This window comes from Plectropomus leopardus, chromosome 9 (assembly GCF_008729295.1).
Source record: "Plectropomus leopardus isolate mb chromosome 9, YSFRI_Pleo_2.0, whole genome shotgun sequence".
NCBI classification, from domain to species: Eukaryota; Metazoa; Chordata; class Actinopteri; order Perciformes; family Serranidae; genus Plectropomus; species Plectropomus leopardus.
The window spans coordinates 30662246-30671748 of NC_056471.1; positions in this window are offsets into that span (position 1 = coordinate 30662246).

Here is a 9503-nt window from a genome sequence, read left to right on the forward strand (position 1 = left end):
CTTTCACACCAAACTCTATCCTGCTTCTCCAAACTGGGGGCGCGCTGACTGACTATCCCATCGAAGTAAAGGGTGTTAAACTTTGCTGACATTTTGGCATTATTTTAGTTTTACAAATGCAGTAAACAGGGATCATACGAGAAGCTTAAAGTACTTGACAGTGACATTCAGAAATTCAAGTACTGGGATACATTGAAAATTGGACTTCTAAAACTTTGTCCATGAAAAATTACTTAAATATTATTGAGAGGAGAACGGAAAGATAAGGTATTACTTATTATTTGATAAAACATTTTAGATAAATGTTTGAAAGCCAAGAATGTCCGTTCTTGCAATTTTTTCAACAGACTAATAAACTCCAGTAGACAGTTGTCACCAGGGTGTTTCACTAGCCTCCAAAACACTTACAGCAGTGAATAATAATAATCGTTAATTCGTAATTGGTCAGTTTTAGGCCCTGTTAGCATGTTTTCTCCATCAGCAAATTTGCACAACCCTTTGCAGTTGATGGTTGTGTGGAGAAAACAGTTTCATCCTTGAAAATAAAGTACTTGAAAGCCCTTGACTTTTAGTTGTCCCAATCTGTACAAACCCTTAGTAATGCTTTAAAAAAAAACAACCAAAAATCAGAGTCATAATTGTTTACATTTTATTAGCAAATTTTCACATGGCGTGTACACAGATTTGGTATGTTAATAAATAAATAAATAAATATATAAATCATTTGAGAACTTTTCCAGTGTTTCTGAATGAATTTAGCGAGAGGGAAAAAAAAAACACATTTTAGTGCAGTTTGTAAAATGAAATTATTTAAAAGTTGAGGAAACATCTGTAGAGTCAGTTTCCTGTATTGGAGTGTCCCATTCTTTCATTGTTGAGACTTTGAAGCAAATTTGTCAAGTTTTTCATGAAGTCCCCAAAATTGGTTTCCGTGGTTGTCATGTTGCACTCTGAAGATTTTGCCTGTGTATGAGGAGAAGAGGCTGGTTTAGTATTGGAGCATGAATTTTGGGTTGGGATGCACGATATTGGGGTTTTTGCAGATATCCAATTCGCCGATATATTCCTTGGCCAATAACCAATACCGGCATCGATATAAATACTTCTTCCCCACTTAATTTTAGTGATCATCAAGTCTCTTCTATAGTCAAGTTAACATCATATCATGCATACTCTTCAGCAGATGGAGACATGAAATACAGTGCTTTTCAATGTATATCATATTTATTTGTTTTGCAAAATAAGAAAAATACTTCACCTTAGGGTTAATGTTCTGTATATCTGTATGTATCTGCTCTCTTTGTCAACTAAAAAAATCTATGTTTGTAATATCGGGAGAAAACAGATTATGATTTTTATATTTTATAATTTCATAGCCCATAGCTGCTGATACGAATGGCGTGCCAATACCATCAAAATCCCAAATTTTGAGTGAGGAACTTAAGTTTATATAACTCATAAGGCAATACAACACTGTTAATACTCACTGAAGTTGTAATGGCTGTGTCCAACATAAACAGAATGTCGCCAATTCGGTTGTTTTCATCTTCACAGATTTCAGTTTTGGCCCTCAGCAGCTCCGCCTTGTAGCTCTTCAGGGCCGCTTGACTGCAGTGTCCCTAAAAAAGACACAGCAATCGTTTGGGTCACATTTTGTCCAGTGATGAATGTGATAACAGTCAGTGAAAAGCTGAATCAGTTGACAGTCTAATTTATTATAAAATGTAATATCAGATGTTGGTGTTAAGACTACACGAACTGTTAGATGAGCATCAGCAGTGGCATCCAGTGCTAGTTTAACCCTTTAGAATCTGGATTGACATCAGCATGTTGTACTGCATTAAGGCCTTTTAAAAGCATTTAAATCTAACGAACCTGAGACAATTTGTTTCACTTTTTTCGAAAACATTGGAAAAAGGCTTTAGACTTTTTTAAATTTTTGGGCCATTTTTGTTAAATTTCTCATTGTCTTCTTCAATCAAGTCAGTTTCCTCATGTTTTACAGGGTTTTGTGGAAATCCATTCACTTTCCCGTAGTCACATGCAAATATAATTTAAGAGACAGTTTTCTTTGTTTCAATTATATAAAAAAAAAGAATAAATAAAACGGTGGCAACATAAACACAGTTTTAAACTGTTGCTAAAGCCTTCAGGCCAGCTTTGGTAGCTGCATTCTTCAAAAGCGGCGTCAACATCCTGAATGAGCACCTAAACGTGATCTGCAGTGATCTCTTACCTCCACATTTGTTGGATAGGTGAGGTTGTTTTGTCCCTGTAACAAAGTGGAGAAAAAGGCAGTTTAGTTTTCACTTTTCACTTGAAGCATTTCTTTAATAACTTCGATATCTCTAGTGGGATCTCTAAGTTATTAAAATAAGTGAAGAAATAAATGAAGAAAAATGAACCCTCTTCAAAAACTACTTACACACTTGACTTCATGTAGATGCGTCAGGTGATGTACTTTGATAGACGCTGCTTGAAGATAGCCTATAAGAAGAAACACCCAGAGTGCGATCCTGAAACACTGCTCCATATTGAACTTCATTGAAAGGCTTGACTGCGGTTTCTTGTGGGGATGCTCAGTAGCTCTGTTCATCAATGGCTTGTGGTGAGCTCTGGTGCTGCTCCTCATTTATAGGGCACAGCAGACAAAAACTGAGTGGGCTGGTCAAAGGTATTTTCTTGTAGGTTTTCTAACTTTTTCCTATTCATCATGAAGTTTTATTTTCCCCCTATCAAGTGCATGGTAAAAAAACCCAGGGTTAGAAATGATCAGGTGGGCACAGAGTACCTTCTCTGATGACTGGAAAACTTGGCACTTTGTCCACATTTCAACTTATAATATATTTTTTGAATGATTGTTCTTTAATGTAACTTAATAATCACATTTTCTGTTTGTGTAATCAGTACTTTTTACTGTATTGACACAGTTTTAACAGTAACAAAATGAGCTTAATCAATGGTGCACAAGGTTTGGTTTCCTCTCTTATATATCTGATTATTTTTTTCTCTTTTTTTTTGTTGTTGTTCAACTTGCTCGACCACAAATCTATCTGTAACATCCATGCATTTTTGACTACAGACATTGTGTTTAATCCTGTAATGCCCGGATCAGCGTCACTTTTCTTGTGCTGCATTCAGATGCCTTTCACAAGCATTTAAACCTCTAAAACCTGAGAAAATTGGTTTGTTTCTTTCAAAAAGACATAACATGTAAAAACATACTGTTTTTGGCAAGAAATGTACCATTAATTGCAAAAAAAATAAATAAATGAGTAAAAGGTGGCTTAGGTTTAGGTTTAGTTTATTTAAAAAGGACAGTGCAAATTAAAAAATAAGTAAGTTATAAAAGTGCCGGAATTCACCAGGAAGCTATTTTTCAACTATTGGTAAGGAAATGATCTGAAAATTATTTCCAAAAATAAATAATAATAATTTTTTAAAAAAATGTCTAGTAAACTATAGTAATATTTTTCTTGATTATATATTTAAAATTCTGTCGCAGAATTCAGAAAAATCAAGCCAATGCGCTCATGTATCAAAGGGTTAACTAAGGCAGTCAGTGCTAGCCACATTTATCAGAGACCGATATTTACGAAAGGAGGCAAGATATCTGCCAGCTGTGATTGGCTGTCACATGATATGTGACAGGTGGTGCTGCTTTCTGAAAGGGCGACTACACCGTGACACATCGAAGCGCGACTGCTCCAAAAACGCCTTCGAGGCGCATCTGGAAAAAAACATCTGGGAGTGCCTGAGAAGCAGGGCCGCTTGCTCGTGGCCCAAAATGACATTGACGAGCGGTGTGACTCCGCGCCTTGAACGAAACAGTTGAAAATATTATAACTTTAGTGTGCGCCCAAAAAGTGCCAAGAAAATGCACCAGGCGCTTTGGACCACAGGGTAACAGCGGTTTTGCTGGCGACATTAGTGATGCGTCTCTGTGTGATCGGCCCCTAAGAGCTGAACTCATTTATCTCAAGGTGCAGCCATTGCATCCCGAAAAATAGGCGCTCTGGAAGGCGTGCACAACATGGCGTCATTGTGGCTTATGAGTGCACCTGCCATGCATCTTTCTTAAAAACAACAGAAATGAACGTGCAAAAAAAAAAAAAAAAAAACACAGCAAATGTAAGATGATTTTAATAGTTTTTTTTCATTTTTTTTCATTTTCTTTCTCTACACATACTCTGCTCTGAAGTCCTCTGGACTCCACTTTAACCTTTATGTTATTCATCAAAGATTTGCATTGCATGTTGTTCAAACTGTAACGACCCCCTTTAACTTTTTTTTTATCTGGGTGTACTTTAAGTGCCCCCCCTTCAAATGGCGGCTGCCTATAGCGCAGATGGCAAGCGCCCCCACTGACCACAGACAGCAGTGAATTTCAAATTATTTTTGACATTGTTACAATATCAGTCAAGTATGCGTCTTACAATACTGCAAGCAGTGGGTACTGCAATTAAATTAACAAAATAACACCAGCATTTAAAACAAGACAGAATCTGAGAGGATCTGTGTGTATGCAAACATTATTATTTTAATGTGTAAAGGTCAGTAATGCATGTTTGAGCATTATTTTACTAGTTGTATTACAATATTTTTTAACTTTGACGCGAAAAACCATGGCGATAAGTAAAAGAGCGGTTTAAAAAGAGATTGGAGGCTGCAAGTAAACATGCGTCCTGAGTTACATCACACACTCAGTAGAGGAATGAAGGGTTTCTCTTACACCTACGATTTTTGGGGATTCCCCACAAGACTCTCCCAGGTAACAGAGGAACCATGCTGTTTTCATCACACCCTTACTTTGGACACTTTCGTCAGTTATTCTCTTTTGCCACATGCTCGTCTGGTTAGGTGTCAGTTTTGAGGTTTTTCTAGGAGTCATCAAAGGCAGTCAATGGGACAGGATTTTGACGCGAGTGAAGAGGGTGGGGAAATTTCTATCCATTGAATTTGTCGCTACCTGGGGGATCCCTGCTGTTTCCATGTCTTAGTGTGAGCTTTTCGCCCACGCTAGATATTAGCGTTTGATAGTGTCTGCTTTCTTAACTGGTTAAAAAAGGGAAAAGTTTCATTTTTAAAGCCTTGACATTCTTGTCACATTCAATATGCGTTAAAATCTTATCTTCCAAGGTAAAAACAAGATGATTGTAAACCCAAAGTCACCCGTTATGCATTGCTGCAGATGCAATATTTCAAATCCAGAGATCAACAAAAATTTGACCCTGTATGTTGGTATGTATTTTTTATGATTATGCATCCTGCATAGTTAGTTTGAGACTCTATGTCTACCTCAAGGAAGACCTACCTATATATGGTGAAGTCTTAGTGCCTGTAAGTTAAGCTTGACCATGGATACCTGAGCTGGACCAGTGTCAGTCAATTTAGCAACACAAATACATGCCTCATTCCTCAAAAGAAGTCTAGTACCTGACATGTTCGTAATTGATACCTACCATCTACGTCACAGCATTGTATAAATACTACTCCTTTTCTATGTGATCGCTGTCAGCCAGCTCTCTATGTTGTCAGTTAGTCTGCGTTTAGTCCTGTCTCTGTCTGGGCTGGCCCGAGCGCTCATCTTTGTTGTACTTGTCCTCAATTGTAGTCTTCGTTTTAGTTTGTCATTGTACTCATTTTCATTTATTTTGTACTCGTGTTCGTTGTAATTGTAATTTTAACTGTATACTCATACTTTTACTCATATTAAACATGTGCTTACTGAAGCTTCAACAGGTGTCTCCATCCTTCAGAAGTCATCACAGAAAACTCATACTATCACCGTACATGTTTCCTGTTTTTGTGTGCCTTCATGTTTAGTCAGATTCTGCACTGCAGGTTTTGTTTGATGTTTAGAGCCACTCTTAAGATGCAGCTTGTTTGCTCTCAAACTGCAATATTTAACTTTCTCTATTCAGTATTTTAATGTCTGTCACCGTTTTTTGTTCTTGTTCCTCCTTTCTCTGACTTCGTCGTCTGATTGTTGCATTAGCTCGAGAAATGTCATTGCAGAGCTCTGTCGTCAACACGTCTCTCCCACATATTAATGCTTCCATGAGGTAGATTTCGATGGTGTAAGATAGCAGAGAGAAGGGCTGAACCCAAATTGCCTGAAGCCATTTGTGAAGGGAACCAGGTGTGTTTCCTTGGCATAAGCTAAGGGAGTGTAAAGAAGTATTGAGTCATCTTTGCCACTAACATGCAACACCTACAGCAGAACCAGCATGTAAATCATGTTCTCCAAGCTTGGGAACTTCCTGCTGCACTTTTCCGTGGGTTATTTTGTATTTATCTCAATACATTTATCTCAATAAAAGCTACAGGTTAACAGACTTAAATTTTTGCTTTATTCTTCATGGAATTTATCTTATACAGTATATAACTTATATATATACTTAGGTAGTTCAATAATAATAATAATGATAATAATACATTTGGGGAATAAAAAATGTTATGTTAATCAGTTAATGAAAATAAATAAACTATGAATAGATTATTGATTGAAAAACTTCAAATTTAGCTGTGCATTATGCCAGTTCACCACGTGTTTTAAATATCCTCTGATTTTCCAAAAAGTGATATGCTGTGACATTTTAGATGTTAGCTAAGGGAGAAAAAGTCTCTTCAATGTATCTGAAGACAATAAAAGCAGCATTTAAAAGGTTTGGATGCATGTTGAATTGTGCTTCACTCTTTCATCAGATAATTATCAAACCCTTGTGCAGTACCTGAAAATAACTGCAAAACAACTATTTTTTCACATATTTTCATTATCCCAAGTGTGGTGATTGTATGGCATTTTTTTGTACTTTTTCTGTCCGCATGTAGTGGATCAAATACTTCATGAAAATGAAGTCATTTTGTGGCCTTTGCTTGATTCACTTCCTATGACGCTTTGTGTGATATCGAATTACACACTGACCAGAAAATACACTTCATGCCCCACAAATGTCAGTACTCTCACTATGCTTCACCTGTCAGAAGGAACGAAAAAGGAAATAAAATCTTTGGTTTCCGTGATAGTAGTGATGTCACTGGAGACGGTGGAGGTTTGCTTACCACAGGCCACACACAGTAGTGTCTTGCTCAGTTGGTGTCTTTGCTGAATTACCTTGTTGCCACTGAGTCAGATGTAATTTCTGGATAATCAACAGTTCTAATCTATCAAACTTGTTCATTACATTTACTGCATGGTGCCTACAAGCTTGTGTCATAAGAGGAGAGGAGGTATTGTTCTTTGTTTTAGTCAAAGGGAATTTTAGGGGGACAAAGGTCTGCCTTTTCCACTGTGCAAAAGTTGTAGATCTATTATGCTTTTTTTTAAAAAAAGTAATTTACATGTTTCCACTTAATGTCTGCAGCAGTTTGGCCAGAACAACCGACTGGGAATCAGTGGTACATAGTTTGAGATCACTAGAAATTGTCCTTATACTATATTAGAAATGAGTGTCTGGCAACACTGATCTTTCCTGATTCTCTTTGTGATTGTCAGTGTGAGTTTACTGTTGGTGCTAATGACAAGTGTCGTCTCCAGTCACCATCCATTTAGTAGGGTTGTGACGATATCTTCTTATCAATAAGGCTTGAAATGGACTGGCTCCATTATACCCTTTATGTTGTCATGACGTTGGTGACGTCTATGGCCAAAAGATAAACATTATTATTTTGATCACAATTATTTATGACAGGTACACACTCCACACTCTCCTCCTCTTCTTCTTCTTAAGACTTTTTCGACACATAAATGCCACTATAGGGAGGGCCAGATTCATGTTTGCTTTTTATTTTTCTCGTACTATTAGATGCATGACGCGCGGTGACGACGTTTTGTTCTTGCCTCTTTGTTTCAATAGACATAAGTCGCAGCCCGCGATTCCGTAGGCATTCCCATCCTACAGTCTGCATACATGAAACTTGATGGCGTACCCAGTTTTTTTAGATCCTTGTGATTGAAAGCCAAAAACAGGAGAGCTTCTTGAAACTATAGTAATAATAATAATAATAGTACAAAAAAGAGTTAAGGGCTTGCAAACAGAAGCCAATAATAACTGCATAGTATGCTTTTAAGAATATATGTTTAAATCAAATTTTGTCTCCCATAAATTATGACGGGGTTTGCGTGGTCATAAAATTCTTGGAGAAGTTTGGAAATTAGAAAACTTGTTTTCCAGGCCTAGAAATGGTTTTAAATTAACAAAATTGTTTCAGGAAAGTTTTGAATATACATTGTTTGAAATATTGCTCGAAAACTTCCCCCAACATGTTTAATGTTACAAATAGTGTGTCCCTTTTTTCCATTTAAAAAAAAAAAAATAATAACATTTAGTTTTGCAAATATAAAATCTAGTGCTGAGCTCCATGACAGCTGAAACGTCAGTGGTATTACATGAGTGGTGCACGCAGCTTGTTGGTGGCGGGAATGTCTAACTTGCATAAAGTCATGGAAATGGGGTAAAATATGGACAAGTTAAGAATACATTTTGACAGATTCATTGATGGAAATGTGTGCAAAGGATTCAAGTACGGAAAGAGCGCTAAACAGTGAGGCAGGGAAGAGCAACCAGCAGTCACCACTGCTGATTGACAGGCTGAGGCACGTGGCAGAGTTGCTTTTGCAGAACTCTATTTTTTAAGTTGAGTTTACTCATGTGGAAAAACCCAGAACTCCACCCTGATTATGCACAACCACACACACTAAGGTTTTGATGGTCTTTTCATGAAGATGTGTTCTAGGTAAAGAGCTGTTTGGTTCGTTGTGCACTGAGTCATGTGTGCAACAGGTCCTTGGTTTGCTGGCTTCACAGTGTGGTTTCAGCTGTAAGAAAGGCAATTCCAACCTGCTGTGTGAAATTTTGCTTGTGCATTGTAACATGTGTTTTGCTCCTTTTTTTTCAACAAAATCAAAGCAAAGCAAAGTGTTAACTCATTGTTTATTAACATATTTATGCAGTTTTAAATTTTTAAATCCTGGAAATGTTGAGATTCTTATAGTGCTCAGACTGCTCTATTATTTGCCTTTACCCACTTAGTCATTATATCCACATTACTGATGATATATAACATCAGTAATTAATTAATTTATAAAGCCTGACATCACAAATCACGATTTGCCTCTGAGGGCTTTTCAGCATACAACATCCCACTGTACTTGGACCCACACAGCGAATACGGAGAAACTCCCCCAAATACCCCTTTACCGGGGAAAAAAAAGGTTGAAACCTCAGGAAGAGCTGCTGAGGAAGGATTTCCCTTCCAGGATGGACAGACGTGCAATAGATGTCATGTTTACAGAACAGACCAACATAATAAAATTACTGTTATCAATATGACGAGATGATGCATACTTGATAATAATTAGGAATGATTAAAGGATTAGAGGTGTGTGGAGTTTAGGGGGATATATTGACAGAAATGGAATATAGTATTAGGCAAGGCAAGGCAGCTTTATTTGTATATCACATTTCGTACAACAAGGCAATTCAGAGTACTTTACAGAG